The sequence below is a fragment of the Manis javanica genome, chromosome 10 (assembly GCF_040802235.1).
Source record: "Manis javanica isolate MJ-LG chromosome 10, MJ_LKY, whole genome shotgun sequence".
Taxonomy (NCBI): Eukaryota; Metazoa; Chordata; class Mammalia; order Pholidota; family Manidae; genus Manis; species Manis javanica.
Genome location: NC_133165.1, coordinates 113,038,002 through 113,056,599, shown reverse-complemented (window position 1 = coordinate 113,056,599; position 18,598 = coordinate 113,038,002). Strand labels below are relative to the sequence as shown.

Below are 18,598 nucleotides of genomic sequence, written 5' to 3'. Positions count from 1 at the left end.
GCAGGAAGCTTGGGTTTCAGACGTAAAATGAAGGGCATGTCAACAAAACAGGATAGAACAAAGTCTTTTCCCGGCATGCCTCAGCATGCAGCACTGCCTGCCTGCAGAGCCCGGCAGTCATGGGGCTAAAAGTCTTGTGCTTTCAACCAGAAGTAATCCCAATGGAAAGAAACCTCCCTACTGTCCTCTCATGATAAAGCAATGGGGAGGTTCTGCAGCCTGACTGGCCTGGGTTTAGGTTCCACCTCTGCCCTTCCAAGCTGCTGTGCCTCAGTTTCCCCACCTGCAAAATGAAGTAATGATAGTATCCACCTCATAGGGCAATCAAAGAGAAGGGGGCTCCCAGTTAATGCAGGCAAAGCACTCAGAACATGCGTTTGTCACCACTACTGTTAGATAATTTCTTCTTACATTAACACTTTGTAATGATGTGACTCACTCAGTGGGGGCTCTGGAACCAGAACACTGACTTGGAATCCAAACTCTGCTGCTTGATAGCAGCTGTGTGATCTTGGGCAAGTCTCTTAACTTCTCTGTGTAGGTTTCCTTCTCTGCACAGTGAAGATGACAATCCCTATCTCATTAAGGTTGATGGGAGGAATGAATGGGGTCATCCAGGTAAGGGACTTGAAGGCAGGCAGGTCACTCAGCCCCTCCTCCCACCCATTCCAATTTCCAGATGAAAACACACACTCAGAGCCACTGAGTGATGGCTGAAGGACAGACACAGTGGGAGCAGGCTGGGCCCCTGCTCAGAGACCTGTGTGGGCCACCACTCTAGGGGCTGCCCAGGGAGAGTGGAGCCCTTAGGAGCAGGAGTGCCCAGTGGGATGAGGGGTGACCACCCAGGTGCCCAGGTTGCAGGGGCCTCCAGGGGCTCAGCTGCGTTTGCTCTGGTCTCTCTCTGCTCACCTGTGGGAAGAGTGCACTGACACAGCAGCTGACAGAGGGCATCTGCCACTCAGGCAGTCCAGCCTTCCAGGCATGGGGTCTGAAAGTCCCAGTGCCTGCAAACTGCCCAGCCTCTAGGCTTCATGTGTTACTTGTTGGGAGAGGCTGGTGCTGACCCTGCTGTCCTCACGTCTCTTTCCCAATCCACATGCAGCCTTTGACACCCACCAACTGTGGGCATCCTTCCATCTTTCCAGTGTTAACTGAGGGCTGGGAAGCTTGGTGGTTAAAGAATGCAACCTCAATAGATCTGAGTTCAAATCCCAGCATGGCCTCTTCCAAGCTGTGTGACTTGGGGCAAGGTATTTAAACTCTCTGTGCCTTAGTGGCCCCATCTGTAAAGTGGGTTGTTGCAAACCCACAGAGCCTGTTCACAGTAAGCTTGGCTTTCTCTGGGCTGTATTGTCACGGTTAACATTGTCATTTTTATGGAGATGGCGCCTTACCCTCCATAGGATGCAGAAGACCCAAGGAAAGCAGAAGTATCTCTGTTTTGTAAACCTCCCATTCCCCTAGCCTTGCATTGGGCATTACCCTCCTGGGAACAGCGAGTGGCTGTCTCCACACTGTAAGTCTTGGAATCCCCTGGCCCTCTGCACCTCCCCAACCCCTTTAGTCTTAGAGCCTGCCTGCCTTTCCCCAGAGGGACTTATTCCGAGCCCCTGTGCTCCCCCTATCAGGGCCCCCGGCAGGTGCCCTGTGCAGCATGAAGGCATGCCCATGAGGGATCTGTCTGTGCTCTCTTGGGTTTGCCTGGCTTGGGACGGGTTTCACAGGATGCTCTGGGGGGCTCCCTGGTCTGTGACCCAGATGCTTTCATGAGCTGTTTCCTGGAGGACTGTGAGCAGGAACTGCAGGCCTCCCTCTTGGTGTTCCAGAGTTAGCAGGAGGCCCTCCCGAGAGCAAGGAAAGCTGGGGCCGAGTTGAAGGATAAAGGTGAGGGCCTTATGCATGCTCAGGAGAGCCAGTGAGTGAGAAGAAGGCCATCCGCCTGCTGCCGAAGGCACTGATGCCCCAGCTCACTTCGCACAAGTCACTGATCTGCTGAGCAGGGCCAGTCTCCTCAATCAATCCGTGCTGACAGATGGTAGCAGAACCAGTGACCTAGAGGCAGAAGGCTCCATTTGTAATCCCGGAGTGGCCCAGGCGCCTGGAGGAGGGCAGAGGAGTTTGTAATAAAGGGAGTGACACAGGGTTTCCAAAAGCCATCTCTGAGCCGGAGGAGGAGGGAAAGGATTAATTTTGCTTCTGAAATTGAAACCACTGATTCAGTTCAATACGTATTTTTCGAGTAGACTGGCTTAGGAGAGAGAGAGAAAAAAATGAACCTACTGTCCCTTCCCTAAAGTGTGGTAGAAAAAACAGGATTCTCACAGATGAGACAAGAAGAGAACAGAAGACGCTATGCAGTCAAAGAGAAGGGGGCTCCCAGTTATGGCACAATAGCTGCTGTGGGATCTTGGGCAGCTCAGTCTGCTTGCTTTTCATTGTGTCCCCGTCATACAAGTGTAGCTGTTGTTAGTTTGTGTACAGTACTGTACTGAATTCTTTATGTAGATCTCTTTAAAAGAGTCCCATAATACCTTATCAATAGGTCATTTTATAGCTGAGGAAACCAAGGTTCGGAGTTGGGAGACGTGCAATGACTTATCCAAGGCCACAGAGCCCAAGAGTAACCCAAATCTGTCTGTTGGCCATAATACCCACACATGTTCTTTTCTGAATGGTACCAAAAAGGAAAAGTGACAGGCTGCCAGGGATGAAGAGATCCAGGCTGCCTGGCCCTAGAATAGGGGGAGTTTCCAGCTGGAGATTAGCTGGGCAGTGTTCCAGCAGGGTCAAAGGGGTAGGAGGGAGCTGTAGAGTCAGTTCTAGAACAGGAGGCAGGAGCAAACAAGAACAAATTGGATTCCAATTATCTGTATGCTTTCCCTTTTGAATGAGGCTCTGCACAGGTTGTCGCCATCCACTTCATGTTCCAGTCCCCCACTCTGAGACCAGAGTGACTGCAGAAGAGGGGAAATGAAGGGAGGAATTACGGTGCAGGAAACTATATGGAGAAGTCTTCCTTTTTCTCCATGAGTTCTTTCAAGAAATTGAGGGGCCACCCAACAACTAGTGTTCAGGATGCTCCCCTGCTTCCTTCCATATTTGTTCAGAAAACATGGGTCCGTGCGGAGAGTACCCCAAACTTTCCCTCTGCAGACCTGACCCAAGCAGAAGCCAACACTGGTCTTTCAAAAGTCTTAGTGCCAAGGATTTGAAAATGAAACTCACAGAACAATGGAAACGCTAGGGGGCAGGGCCTGGCTGCCAGTTCAGCTCTGCCCCGAAAGAGCCCGGCACCCTGCCTGGCATGAGGGAGGTGTTGGCGAATCAAGTCTCCAAGAATAGCCCTGACCCACATTGGAGCCAGCCCCTACTTTGTGAGATTAGGTAGAAGCCTGGAGAAATCACTGGCTTCCCCAGCCACATCCTCCTGAGGTGCCAGAACCAACTTAGGCCTTGCCCAGATCCCTTTACTAGGGGCAGGTGTTGCCATAGCTAGGACACATCCTCGGGTGGCCTGAGGCAGGGCAAAGTGCGCTAGACAGGGTGAGAGGTGAAAAGGTAGAGTTAAGCCCTGGAAACCTGTGTACCTCCAATATACTAAAGGCCACACCTGGTTCCTTTCAGCCTCCACCTGCTGCCCAAAGCACTCTTCCAGCTCCAATTTACTTTCAAGTTGAGTTGCTTCAGAAAAGAAAGTCGTGTAGTGTACTTCCCTAACATCTAGGGCAGGTTGGGGGGGGCCTAATTTAGAATCAGCAATTTTAGCCAATATTAGGGACATCTAGTCCAAACTCTCCTCCTCATTGTACTAGTGGAAAACTGAGGCCCGGAGTGGGAGAGAATTTGGCCAGGTCCCTGGGTAAGCCAGAGGCAGGATCACAAACACTCCAAACACTTCCTACCCTCACAGGCCACACTTTTGATAGCAGTGAGTCACAGGGCACAAACATCTCAGTGGTGGTTCTACAACTGAGATTTTCTTAAAAAAAAAAAAAAAAGTCAAAAGCCATTCCTTTGCTCCATACAACATACATGAGATTTGCAAAGGAAGGCTGGGAATGGCCTGGGGCCTTGGCACCACAAATCCTCCACCTTCCCTCCAAATTAGTTCTGGACTCTGGGTGCAGCAAGCCGGGCATTGCAGCTTTTCTATGCTGCCTGCGGCCAAGGCAACTGGCATTTGGTGAGCATCTATTTGATATGAAGGTTGGTGGGCCTTCCCCTGCCTCGCTTTTATTGAGAAGGAAACAGGCTCCCAGAGGGCCCAAGGCATTCATTCCAAGGACGCGCGACGCCAAGGGGGTTGGAGACGGCAAGGCAACCAGGCCTGCCGCCCCGGAGAGCGCTAGGCGGACAGGAGCCGCCTCCTTGCCCGGTGCCACTAAGCAGGTTACCAGCAGGAGGCCGGAGCCTCGCCCGCGGACTCCCCAGGCAGCCAGAGGCACGATTCTGGCGTTGGAGGCTCCAGGGAACTCCAGAAATCCCAGGGAGAGATTCCGGGCCACCAACTCCCCAGAAAGTTGGCTTGCGGCCACTCCCAGGACGGCCCGGAGCCGCGGGCCAAGATGGCACTGCGAGGGCGGCGCGCGCGCTGGACCCGGCAGCTACTGAGGGGAACTCCGTGCGACCCCGGTCGGGGGCCAGCAGGGGGGTCTCTGCGCTCCGGCCCGGCGCGCGTAGGCCACGGCGCCACCACACGCGGGTGGGCACGCGCGCGCCCGCCGGCCCCGCCCCCGCCGCGCGCCCGCCCGCGCGCCGCGGCCCGGAGCCTCCCCATTGGCTGCGCTCTGTCACCTGACGCTCTGTTATTTCCTGTGTGTTGGGAGAATGGAGAGAAAAAACCCCGAGCTGAGCCGCTTTCGGCCCCTGCGAGGCGGCCGCGGCCTCTGCCGGGGGAGCCTGCCCTGAGGCGCGCCCGACCGGGGAGCGAGCGCGCGGGCCGGAGCGAGCCTCTAGGGGCCGCGGCCCCGGCCCGCCCCGCCGCCTGCCCGGGAGCCCGACCTGGAGGCGGTGGAGGCTCCCCCACCCCCACCCCGAGCAGCGCCGCCCGCCGCCGCCGCTCCCTCCCCTCCCGCCCCCGGCTGAGGCCGAGGGACCGGGCAGGGGGCTCCCGTAGGTAACTGCCGCCGGGGCCTGAGGGGGAGGGCCAGGGGGCTGGGGCCAGGCCGGGGTGGCCGGCCTCGGAGACTGGGGCAGAGGTCCTGCCCGGCCCCACCTGGGAGTGCTGAGCTCCCGGACTCCGAGGCCGGAGCTCGGGGTGCTGAGGGGAATGCCCCTGCTCGGCCCGGGGGTGCAGGGAGGAGCGGCCTGGTCTCCTTAAGGAGAGGTCTCGGTCCGGCAGGGCTGGGCAGCGGCCCTAACCTGAAGGTGCCGGGGGAAGATACCTGCTGGTCGCGGCTTCTGGTGTGAGCGGCTGGTGCCCGAGGGTCGGCAGGGTCAGTGCCGCCCGCCCCGGGACCTGTGGTAGCCCCGCGAGTCCGGCAGCACTCGCCCCTCAGCTGCGGGCTGGGGGCGAAGCCGGCGGGCCGAGGGCCGGACTTTCGGCAGCTTTGAGTGTCCGGGAGTCGGAGCGCGCCCCTGCCGCCGGAGGGACTAGGGCCCGTTTTTTGCCATGTGAACACCTGAAGCCATGTGGACGCAGCTACTAATCGTCTGTTGGGGGAGGAGGACAGGTATCTGCGGGCAGGGCGCAAGGTCCCGGCGTGGGGGGCGGGGAGGGGAGCGCGGGACACACTTCCTGCGTGGGGTTTTCTGCCCCTTTCCCCGCAGCAGTGAGCAGGGCGGGGTGTTGATCCGGTGGTCCCCGTGGGCGGGCGAGCGTTCGTTTGAGGGGTATGAGGCTCTAAGCTTCCCGTCCCTTTTTGGGGGGAAAGTAGTGGTCGAAGGAGAGTAGCCGATCCCGCCTAGCCCGCTCTGGCGGGAGGTGGAATGTCTCCTGTGCGCCGGGGTGGGAGTGGAATTGGCGGGGGGAGGCGGTGCCGAGGAGCGGCCGCCTTCCTCGGCCTGTGGGTGGGGATTATTGTCTGTTTTTGTGGTTGTGGATACTAGCACTGTCTGTCTGTATGCAATCCTTTAGTTTGCCCTTAGGGAACAGATAAAAATTAGGGTTTTTTTTCCCTCACCCATTCCCTCTTTGCTTCCCCCCAACCCTTGAAGATTAGATGACTCTGGTAACTGCTGTAAAATGGATGGAATTTTCGAGCTGTTATCTAACACGCAGATCTTTGAATGATAATTGGACCCTTATGTCAACAGCTTCAGTGAAGAGTTTTATAAAAAAAATTCACATGGGGTGGCAGCTCAGTGGATTGGGCAACTGAACTGAACTCCTATCTGGTAGACCAGGAATCTACTAACAGCTTTTCCACCAAATAAACTAACCTTGGCCAAATTCCCTACTCCTAAAGCTCCGGCTTCCTCCTGTGTTAAATGAGGACTGTCTTCCAGGTCAGACAGGACAGAGGTTAGGATACTTTTGTTTTTGTCTCTCCTATTTGGTGCTTTTGTTTTAGCAATAGGCAACCTACCTGAGAAATGCATGCTATACCTTACCTGGCTTTTAAAAGTCTGTCTCACTTTTCGTTTCCAGTCTCTTCCTGCCGCAGAGCATAAAACTTGGTCAGGGTACAGTTTTTCCTGAAATCCCAGATGCTGTTCAGTGCTTCTCAGAAAGCATATTCTAGCTTATGCTAAATGTGCCTTGTATTTTTTTGTCTGTTCAAGAAGTTATCAGGAAAAAAATTTCAGAGAGCATTTGACTACTTGGAACCGTGGATAACGTAACGTAAGTGTGTTTGGGTCTGTGTGTATTAGCTGGCTGCAAGGAGTTACAAGATCTTTCTTATAAAGGGCATTGTGGAGTGATTGTATTTAAAGTTCTTTCAGGAGATATTTGGTTTTTGGCTAGTTTTTGAAATTTCCAGCTTCGGTATTCTCAGAGTAGGGATAAAGTGGGATTCCAAAATACCTTCTGTGAAATGGTATGCTAGTGGGATTAATCACCACCTCAGGGTGCACTAATTTTTGCATCCTCAATTTATTCCTTAATGGTAGCCTGATGCTTCTCTCAGATGGTGAAGAACCCCAGTTAGTTTCACTGATTTTATGGTGTGTGGTGGCCCTTAGGCCATGCTTTTGGGTCCTTCTAGACCAGACCCAAAAGTTGGTCTTGTCTAAAATTCTATATGTACTGTGATGCTTGAAGGACATGTGCGTAATGTAGTGTAATATGTCTTTCTTAATTTACGTTTTTATTCAGCCTGTATAAACAGTTTCAGAAAGGGTCTCAGCATTGGGAGGGGTGCTTATAATGTTGACTTTGGAGGCGGATTGGTAGAGTTTTTCTTGTATGTTAACATCAGGCCTATAACATTAGGCAGACACTTCTTTGGTTATGCAGATTAATTATTGGGAATATCCCAAAATAAGCACTTTTTCTGTGTTGGTATTTGAATTATGACCTTGTGTTTAATGTGAGATTAAAGGACCCTAATTACTTCTAAAGCAGTTATCACACATCTGTTTACACTTGTGTATAACTTAGGAAAAAATTATAAAATTCTTATGCTATAGAGGTAATTTGTGTGTATGTATGTGAGTGAAGGTTGCCAAGGTGGTAAGATGTCAGGAGACATGGTTTTACATTCCATAACCTTTTAGTGGTATGCCATTTTTTTAACTTTATAAAATGGAGTGGAATGTAGAAATCATACCTATTTAAACCAAGAAATTAGAAGTAGGCTTCTGTTGAGTTCAATCTTCTTGTCATATAAATAGGAAAAGATGCTAACTTTTGTTAAAAAAAAAAATTCAGTATGCTGCCCAAGGTATTTTAACTTTTCTTACAAAATCCACCTAGCAGATCTGAGAGGTAAATCATCTCTGCTCCCTGAGAGGTCACAGATACAGTAAGGATCAGGGCTCGGGTGTAACTGTCCTCCCCTTGGCTCCAAAGCCTTTACTAGGACCATTTATAGCTCACTGCTCGAGGCACAAATCAGCTAATGATAGATTGGCCTTGGAATCCATATTTGTTGCTGTACCCTGTGTATTTTTGTTTTTTTCCAAGTTGTAATGAACTTGAAATCTGGACTTGGGCAAAATACTGGAAAGTGTGGTTTTTGTGACTCTTGTCATATGGTTTAGTGACCCCTGGGAGCTTTCTAAACTTTTACATTCCCCATATATGTATTTTTGCTAGTTTTCCCAGTACACTGAGATTAAATCTAAAAAGCTGCTTTTTCATATCTAATTCTACCGTTCTATCTTGAGCTAAAAACTTCTTTTATCAGCACAAGGAGTGATATAATATGTGAGGGTTGTCTCTCTTCCACTTACTGGTTTACAGTGTATAGGAATCACATATCTGGTGTCTACTCTCAGTTTGACCAGATGGGACTCAAAAGATACATTTACAAAAGACAGTCCCTACTATGCCTTTCTCACAGGGGCTTATGTTTAAGGTTCTTCCTGTTCATTAGATTTGTCTCAGCCTTCTGACTACTGCCTTAATTTTTTCTTATTGTGGAGGTAAAAGTAACAAAATAAAACAATACCCTATTTATGTTGGAGTAAAACTGTATGTCAACGTTATACATTTTAAATATAATGAGATCAAGGTTTTTGTAGAGCATGATTTGGTCACATTGCACTTAGACTGGGTAGTTTTTTATTATTAGGCTGTTGAAAGCCCTCTTAATACTTATGGTCCGTGCGGTGTGGGTGAAGAGGTTCTCATGGCGACAAAGGCAATCAGTACTTTCTGCATTAGAGCTGTTTGCTTTGTAGGTAATGTGCATGACCCAGCAGGAAGATGAACTATGAAGTGACTTATTGGTATATCTGTGGCTTGCTATCTGATGCTTCATTGTGGGGAGTTGAGAGGGAGAAAACATTAGCTACTGGGGAGAATATCCTTATTGCAGTATCTACGTGTAAGCTGTCCTATAGGAAGGGGTGGGAGTTCACTGGAACACTTGAATAGCAGCCTAATTGGAAGGTGGTTTCCATATTTGAGCATCACATTCCTGAACATGGATTAAGGGCCTCTGTGTGTCTGTTCTAATTCATTAACAAGTATTTATAGGTGCTGTTCTAAGCATAGGAGTTGCAGTGGTGAGAAAGGAACCTGCTTTGGGAATGGACTGTAAACAGTAAGTAAATAAGATTGTCAGGTGGTGATAGTAGCTGTGAAGAGAATAAAAAGCCAATATGATAGTGTCCTAGAGGATGCTATGGTTGTCCTGAAGATGTTCCCTCTTCTGAAGCCTTTTCTGCTAGCACAGTAGTCAAACGTGATCTGTGGAATGGATGAGAATGGCATTAAACAAAGTAAACAGTTTAACCCTGAGCATCTTAAGAAGTGAATACAAAGAATAGAAGTGGGCTGGCTGAATTCTTCCCTCTGTTTTTATCTTTATGTCTTGTGACTGGGGACCTGGCTCAAAAGAGCTTAAGAGGGATCATTAGTGGTACCTGGTAAAGGATAAGAAAGGAATGTTGTCTGCTCTTTTGCAATTGTTTTGATAAAAAATGTAGTGGTGTGTTATAATATTGGTGAGTGCTGGGCATTATTAGAAACATGCTTTAGTTGTGTTTATGTTTCTTTGTTGGGGAGTTGAATTAGGGTATTGTAATTTATAATCATCATACTCTGTTGAAGCTTCTAATGAAGCCAGCAAATATTAGTGACATTTGCAGAGCACTTTGCTAGGTATTGCTTCAAATTGAGGATCCCAAAAGTGACTGAGTGGAATTTGGGTGTGGGGGCTGTTGAGGGAGGCAAGGATAGCTCAGACTGGGGGCTCTGGTGTGGAGGAAACAGTGCAGCTCAGCCAGGCTTTGTTAATTTAACAAAAGCCTGGAAGACTCATCCTCCCAACCAGCTGGTATCCTACACGCTCTTTACCCACTTTTTCTATTCTCTGGTTATAGAATTAAATAGAGAATTGAAAGAAACCTAAAAAATTGTCTAGTTTAGTTCTTTGACTTTACAGCTCAGAAAAGATGCTGAGAAGGTAGTGACTGGCCCAAGTTATGCGGATTTACAGAGAGAGGCTTGGAGCCTGTTCTTTGCCAGGTAGGCTGGTATTCATTCCACCAGAGCCCTTGCTCCCGTTAGAGGATTGATAGTTAACGGTTGCTCTTAAGTTGAAAAAGAAAGGAAGCTTCTGGGTGCTAATGTACTCAGTTAAGAAAAAGCCTGTGTAGTTCCAGTCTTAAGAAGTCAGGGGCAAAGACAGCAAGCACATCAGTCTTGAAAGCAGAGTATGGACAGAGAATTTTACCCCTGTTATTTTCCACAAAGATACGTAGTGTTGGTTTCTTGGGCCCCATTGAGGCATAATCCCATCCTGGTCCAGAATGGATAACATGGAGAAGCTCTTTGCCACATTCAGCATTAGTTGTGAATAAGGCCCTTTAGATGTAGGGGGGATTTTCTGATAAGCGGCTAGAATTGAGTCTGTCATTCAACGGAGTTAAGGTCCTAGCAGTCCTAATTAAGTTTTTTCACCTCCAGACCTCAGTTTCAGGGAAGATTTCATTTCTACATTTAGAAGTGTCCCAAATGTGAAGCATTACTTTGAGAGTCTGAAGATTATTCACTGTGTCTGACAAGAGGAGGGATTCTTGAAGGGACTGTTTCACTGAGTTAGTGCTCTGGTGGGCCAGTTATTGGGAGCAGATTTTGTATCCCTTTGACAGTAATGTGAGAGGGTACTCTTGCTGTAGAAAGTCCATATGATGGGCACTTTATGTGTGGCCTCAATCTGGCTTCATCACTTAGGAGCAGTGACCTTGGGCATCTTGCCAAAGCCATAGTTTCCTCATCTGTAAAATGGAGCTATATGTTGCTCAGGGCCTGGGGTGAAGGTAGTAAAACAGGAAAGCATAGAGGAGGATACCACCTGTAGGTGACGCTTGATGAGTGATCATTGTCCATTAAATAAACATTCCACATTGTGCTATGTATTAGACATGGCCTCCCCATTTCTTCCTTTTTTTTAAAATTGTCCATCCTCCCCCCTCCATGGCAACCACCAGTTTGTTCTTTGTGTTTATGAGTCACTTTCTGGTTTGTTCATTTATTTTTTTAAAAAAAATAATATTTTTACAAATACAGTATTTGTCTTTATGGCTTCCCCATTTCTGCCCCCATCTCTATTTCACTTTGTGCAGAGCAGCCAAGAATCACCTGTCTCTGCTCCATTTAAAATCCTTCAGTGGTTTCTTGTGGCACTTACCAGAAAATCCACACTGCTTTCCATTTCTCATAAGGGAATACCCTGGCCCTTGCTGCTTTTGCTTGCCATCTTCCAGCCACATTCACTTTTCTCTCAAGTTTCCTGAAGGCAGCAAGCTCTTTCCCACTTCAAGGTCTTCTTTATATGCTACTTTCTCTGCCCAGAACATGCTGGCCAGACCAGCCCTTTTTCATTCCTTCAGGATGTTTGTTGAATGAAAAAATAGAATTGGACAGGCCTCAGAGGGGATGGGGAAAGGAAATGTGTCCTTGGGAGTACATTTACAAAGGTCTAAAAAAAAGATGCAGAAAGAAATATGTGAAGAGTTGAAAGAATGTGAGTTTGTGGCATAGATGGAGTTACTCAGTTAGAATGCCTAGGAGTCAGGCAGCCAGAACTCAGCTGTACTGCTTTCAGAGTATAAAATGATGCCACCACTTTGGAAAACTGTTCGGAAATTTCCTAGAAAGTTGAATTTATGTCTATTCTGTGACCCAGCAGTTCTATTTCGAGGTATTTATCCAAGAGAAATGAAAATGTATGTCCACAAATATGCCTTGTACAAGGATGTTCATAGCAACTTTATTCATGATAGACAAAAACTAGAAACAGTCCAGATGTTAATCAGGAGAATGGATAAACTCATAGATTCACACAGACCCCTCAGGAATAAAAGGGAACCAGCTATTGATAATGTAATAAGAATGAATCTCATGCATAATGTGCTGCGTGAAAAGCCAGACACAAAAAAGTATAAAATGGATGACTCCATTTATAAGACACTCTAGAATAGGCAAAACTAGTCTATGATAACTAGAAATCAGATCAATGGTTACTTCTTGGGTAGAAGTGGATTGACAGGGGTGCGGCGGGGGCGGACAAGAGAGAACTTTCTAGAGTAATGGAAATGTTCAGAGTCTTGATAGGCATGCATCAAATCTGCTTAAATCATGTGCTATATGTAATTTTACTGTATGTAAATCATACCTAAAAACAACCTAGGAATTGTCCTAGATTTCTTTTTCCCCTGCACTCAGCAAGTTCTGCTTACTTTATGTCCAACATATATCATGAATTGGTTCCCTCCCATCTTAAGCACTGTACCCTCTTGTCTGGATTGCTGCATTATTAGCTTCCTGACTGGTGCTCCAACCCCCATTTTTGCTCTCCTCCCAAAACATTTTTTCCACTTATCAGCTAAAATTGTCTTTAAAAATTCAAATTGTATTATGTCAGTTTTCTTACAGTAGCTTTCCAGTTCTTTTACAGTGGCCAACAAGAGCCTGTCTGACCCCTGCCTCCCTCAGCCATCTGCTCCCTACCCTTTAGCCTTGCGTGCCTCCCCCCCACCCACCCCCGTCCCTTGAACACACCTAGAGCTCATTTCTACCTTAGGGCCTTTACACTTGCTCCTCCCTCTGCCTGGAGCACTTCCCCTCCCAAATCTGTGTGAGACTTGTTTCTGTTTGTCCTTCATATTCCAGTTGAAGTGTTCCTTCTCTGAGAGGTTTTCTCTGACCCTCCCTATCTGCAGTAGTGCCCCCTCATATCACCCTGCTTTTTTATGCATACCTTTTATCACCAGTTGAAAGTATCTCATCCTTTTACTTATTTGTCTACCTGTCTCTCTCTAGGATTAAGCTTGACTTGTTCACTGTTGTATACTTCATGTCTGCAGAAGTGTTTTTGGCACATAGTGGTCCATATGCATGGACTCAGTGAAGGAATTGAGGATTGTGGTGGTGGATGAGAATAGTTTAGGGGGTAGACTCATGAGGGAGAAGGCGGAGCCAAGGAGTCTCAAAGCTTCTGGCTTGGAAACTGGGTGATAGAGGTGCTCTTCACTGAAATAGAAAGGAGTGGAGAGAGAGAAGATTGGGGTGGAATATAAAGTGGACTTAAGTTTGAGGTGCTTGTAAGGAAGGCATCATGTTTGAGGACAGATCTGACATTTAGAGGTGCAGCTGGGCTGTAGACTAAGACTTGGAGGTTACTGCGTATGTTCCAGCCTAGGAGTAGGTGAGCTTGCTCTTCTGGTGAACAAGCAGTGAAGGGATGTGGAGAAGTGGTTCCTTCCTTCTCTCCTGCCTGAGTGATGGGCCTCTACTGCTGGTAACAAGGATTTTTTCAGAGCTCAGCCCCTAGAAGGTTTTGTAGCTTTAGACACCCCTCTCTCCCGGTTATGTTATTGTTGCCAATAATAACAAGTGCTCAAAGGGTGAGGACAGAACTCTGGGGAATTTAAACATTTGAAGGGGCAGGGTAGCATTTAAAGAGCGGAGAGGATGCAACTAGACAGCTTAGGAGGAAAACCCAAAGAGCAAGACATGAGGCTGCCAAGATTACTGAGAAATATTGGAGGGAGGGGGCATCTAAAGCCAGACTGTTGTGTATGTAGGAGAAAGTGAGGTGAAGGAGTGGAGACAAAGTTTGAAGTTAAAGCTTCCTAAAGTTTGTCTGGTAAAGGAATGTAAAAAATAGCTGCAGGATGAATCTGGTTCAAGAGAAGACATTTTTCCAAGTAGAGAACCTTGAGCCTATGTAAATCAAGGTGGGAAGGAGTCCAGCACAGGGCAGTGTTGATGCAGCAGAGGGCTGGACTGAGGGTCTCCCTGGAGAACTCAGTGCCCCATGTGACCAGTGGTGGATTTTGGTGGTAAAACACCCGCTCCCAGGGGAAAGCAGAGGTGCCGAGGTGGGAAACAAGGGCATGAACCTGGAAGGTAAGGCAGCTTCTCCGTGTACTCCGTGAAGGTGCCCTGCTGAGGGACGAGAGCAAGGTGGAGACAGCTGGAAGCTTGAAGAGCAGGATGGGTTTGAGGACACCGCTGTGGCAACAGAGCCGACTAAAGTAGAAGAGTTGTGGAGAAGGTGGACAGTGGTTAAGGTGAGCTTTCTCTCTCCTGGGGTTTTGGAGAGACTGGTCAGACCTCGACAATTCTTTGTATAGTTTCGATTCCAATGATTTGGACTCAGATTTTCCTGCCTTGTATCTGGTGATCCCACTGCTTCCCATGTGCCTCTGCCATCCCCATTCACTAGACCCAGTGCCTTGTGAATTATTCTGGAGCTGTCGTATTTTATTTAACCAGTACTCATGTGGCAATCACTGTGTCAGGTAGGTGGCAGCGTTGTAGGTGTTGTATCAAAACAGCATGGTAAGTTGGGGACACTGTTACTCCCTGGAGCTGGGCTGCCCCAGGTCTGCAGAGGCATCTGGGGCCCGGATGGCCTGGCTGGAGTTGAAGGGTTGAGAGTCATCCCCTTCTCAACTCCAGCTGGAGCTACTCTGATCATCTCTCTCTTACTTTTTGGGTATCTATGTAATATTTTTGCTGGAAAAACTGCAAAATATTTTCCAGCACCACTGTACTAGGCTCTAGGTCCTTGCAGTCAAGGCTGTATTGTGGTTTTATTTCATAGCCCCAGCATCTGGCCTGTCAGTGCGTTAAGAGTGAGCATACCGCCAGCTTAACCTCTGAGCCTCTGCTCTGCAATGCCCGTCTTCCTCCTCTTTCCTTACTCATATGTTACAGTTAATACAGAATGTCTTTTTTACCACAAGATTGTATATTCTTAGATGGCCACCATGCTTTGCCCATCTTTACTTCTTTATGTCCCCTTCACATGGTAAGTATTGAAGTGATGTTAAATTGGGATTTGTTGTGGAAAACTTGCAAAGAGTTCCCAAGAGTAACTAAAATGGTTGTAGAATGGGCACATTTTTCAGACAGTATCAACCAAAGAACTGAGTTAATACAGCCTGGTAAGCATTCTAAACAGTGAGTTAATGAGGGCTTAGGGTATGTTAAAGAGTGGCAGCTGACTGTTCCTCATCCCCGAGAAGGAAAAGAATAGCATATAGGATACAGGGTGGACTGTTAGCAGTTTAGGTGAACAAGCCAGAGAACTACCTGCCCTATGAGGAACTCTTGAGAATTTCTCCTGGAGCATTTTAGAACAACGCAATAGGCTCATTTGTGTTCAATAATCCTTACTTGAGGCCAGAAGTCTGGAGATGATGTCCTCAAGATTCCGGCCATATGACTCTGTGCACAGTCAGCATAAATGAACCTAAACAGATTTACAGGCGCCTGTACATTAGTGAACAGGCATAAGCAAAAAAACTACACATTGCATTGAATTTAGTGCTACTGTTTTGTTTTTTCCTAGTGTATTAACATAACAGGAGTAAAATTTCATCTTCTTTTAGCTGAAGAAGTTTTTACTGAAGTGGCATTGTTTTAACATACTTAATAGGAGAAATTTGAGTTAGAGTGAAGAACATTGCAGCCTCCATTGTTGATTAAATGTCTCCTTTATGTCTCCTTTTAAAAAGGCTTTAAAATATTGCTACATTGGCTAGCAAAGTGCTGAAAGTTAGCTACCCCTAAATATAAGGGACATGTGCCAAATGAAGCCACAGGAATGACACATCAGACAAAATACAAGAAAAAGAATATTTCTATTTCAGTTCAGCCAAGATTGCTAAATATATTCCATGTTAGGTACAAGAAATGCAAAAATAAAGCACCTTCCCTTTCCCTGGAGTTCATTGTCTGTGGGAGGGTCAAACATGGAAAACTAGCAGTTATGTAATCTGTGTAGGATCTAAAAAACTCTAACAGTGGCGTAGCCAAAGTGCTAGGAGAGAACTAGGGAAGAAGCTTTACACCTGGTAAGGTGTGGGAAGAATATTGGAGAAGAGGAGGGAACAGGTGAGCAGGACCTAGAAAGATGGATAGGAGAAAAAGCCAAGTGCAGGAGCATCCCAGGGGAAAGAGCATTCCTGGGGAAGGTCCTTCAGGATCCAAGGCCTGGTGGTATGTGACATCTTACGTAGCAAAGTGCAGGCTATTAGGGGGCCTGGAGATTACAGGGAAGCCCTAGTCAGAAGGGAATGTGGGCTGCGAGTGAGGGGGGAGTGGCTTGGTGATGGGCCTTGAGTCTGGGCCAGGGCGCTCGATTCTGGTAAATGGAACAAGGTTCTGTGAAGAGAGGTGTGATATGTGATTGAGAGACTTGTTCTGATTGTGTGGAGAGGTGATGGTGGGAGGGAGTGGAAGAGCTGATGAATTGATCATCTTTGCCTCTTCCTGTTCTGGATTTCCCATGGCCAAAGCTCTAGTCTACGTGGATTTACAGGAAGTTTTGGCATCAACCCACTTTTGATTCCAAAACGGGCAAGGATATATATATATATAGTTTTTGTTTGTTTGTTTGTTTTATTAAGGTATTATTGATAGACACTTTTAAAGGTTTCACATGAAAAAACAATGTGGTCACTGCATTCACCCATATTATCGAGTCCCCCCCATACCGCATTGCAGTCACTGTCCATCAGTGTAGTAAGATGCCACAGAGTCACTACTTGTCTTCTCTGTGCTATGCTGTCTTCCCCATGATCTTCCCCCCACATCATGTGTGCCAGTCATAATACCCCTCAGTCCCCTTCTCCCTCCCTCCCTCCACACCTTCCCTCCCAGACCCTCCCCTTTGGTAATGGCTAATCCCTTCTTGGAGTCTCTGAGTCTGCTACTGTTTTGTTCCTTCAGTTTTGCTTTGTTCTTATACTCCACAAATGAGTGAAATCATTTGGTACTTGTCTTTCTCCATGTGGCTTATTTTACTGAGCATAATACCCTCTAGCTCCATCCATGTTGTTGCAAATGGTAGGATTTGTTTCTTTCTTATGGCTGAATAATATTCCATTGTGTATATGTACCACATTTTCTTTATCCATTCATCTACTGATGGACACTTAGGTTGCTTCCATATCTTGGCTACTGTAAATAGTGCTGCAGTAAACATAGGGGTGCATATGTCTTTTTGAATCTAGAAATTGTATTCTTTGGGTAAATTCCTAAGAGTGGAATTCCCAGGTCAAATGGTATTTTTATTTTTAGTGTTTTGAGGAACCTCCATTTTGCTTTCCACAATGGCTGAACTAGCTTACATTCCCACCAGCAGTGTAGGAGGGTTCCCCTTCCTCCGCATCCTCGCCAGCATTTGTTGTTCTTAGTCTTTTTGATACTGGCCATCCTAACTGGTGTGGGGTGATATCTCATTGTGGTTTTTATTTGCATTTCCCTGATAATTAGTGATATGGAGCATCTTTTCATGTGCCTGTTGGCCATCTGAATTTCTTCTTTGGAGAATTGTCTGTTCATATCCTCCACAGGCAAGGATATTTTATCAAAAACTTGAATAAGTAATACTAAATACTAAGTAATATAATTAAGTAATATATACATAATAAATAATAAGTGCCAGGCATTGTCCTAAACACTTGGAAAATATTAACTCACTTAATTTAAAAAAATCCTATAAACTGGTGCTATTATATCCATTTTTCAGATGAGGAAACTGTAACAGAGAGGTCAAGTGATTTGCCTAAGGTCTCTCATCTAAAAAAGCAGAGCCAGGATTCGGATTTGCATACCTTGACTCCAGATTCTGTGCCCTTAACCTGTGTACAGTGTTTAATTTGAATGAACTGGAGGATATTTCTTGCAGAATAGGTTTGTGACCCTTTGACTGGAGAAGAGTTTGGGTTTGGATTGTAGAAAAAGAGTGGAGCCCAGGAGTGGCCGTTTGGGAACCTGCCTGTTGGAATGTCATGCATGTGAGGGCAGTGACTCTGTTCCCCATCATATCCCCAGCATCTAGAACAGTGCCTGGAGTGTAGTTAGTGCTCAGCAAATAGTTTTTGTGTGAATTAATAAATGAAGTAGAATTTTACTTCCAGCTCTTAAAGGAATATGCCCTGGAAGCTTCAGTTTGTTTTTTCTTTTTGGTTCATTGTTCATGATCCCTTTCTGAATTAATGTGTTCCATGAGTTTATCACTTGCTTGTTTTTATTGAACTTGATCTTGCTCAGCTTTAAGAGGATGCCATCTCAGTCTACTGTTTTCTGGATTTTAAAAATCTGCAACTTATTTTCAGAATCAAAATACTGGGTTTTAAGATTTCAGCAGAAGTCTTTTTGTACATCAATGAAATTTCTTATATTGATGCTTTCGGTTTTTCATATGCCTAACATGCATTCTTGGAAATGTTATTTAAAAAAATTAGAGCTGACTTCTAATTTTAGTAGTTGAGATTATATATTTATGGAATCCTTTCTCAACTGACTGCAGATTATCTCCACTTCCCCCCTTTTTTTTACCAGTATTCTTAATATTTCATACTGGTTGGTCCATCTGTTTCTGCTGAAGAAACTTCCTCAGCGAGTGATTCATTAGAGAATCTCTCCCAGAAACACAGTTATAATACAACTGAAGAGATGTCTCTGCTAATGTGAAGTTACAATGTTGACCATGTAGAAGTCATGTATCTGATTTCATTAGAT

The 18,598-nt window shown here is 46.5% G+C and overlaps 1 protein-coding gene across 5 annotated transcripts in view; it reads left to right on the top strand.

Annotated features, from left to right (window-relative positions):
- The window catches only part of TCF20 (transcription factor 20), a 178,714-nt gene that overhangs the window by 61,340 nt on the left and 98,776 nt on the right, over window positions 1–18,598 (top strand). For 2 of the 5 annotated variants that reach the window (XM_073213966.1, XM_073213965.1), the window contains exons 1-2: window positions 4,806–5,119; window positions 14,001–14,133. The exons of 1 other annotated variant lie outside the window; for it this stretch is intronic. The gene's annotated coding sequence lies outside the window, so the exon portion shown is untranslated. Of the gene's footprint in view, window positions 1–4,805; window positions 5,120–14,000; window positions 14,134–18,598 lie in introns of those variants that run through there. 2 more of the 5 variants (XM_037006851.2, XM_073213968.1) reach the window with 2 other exon arrangements.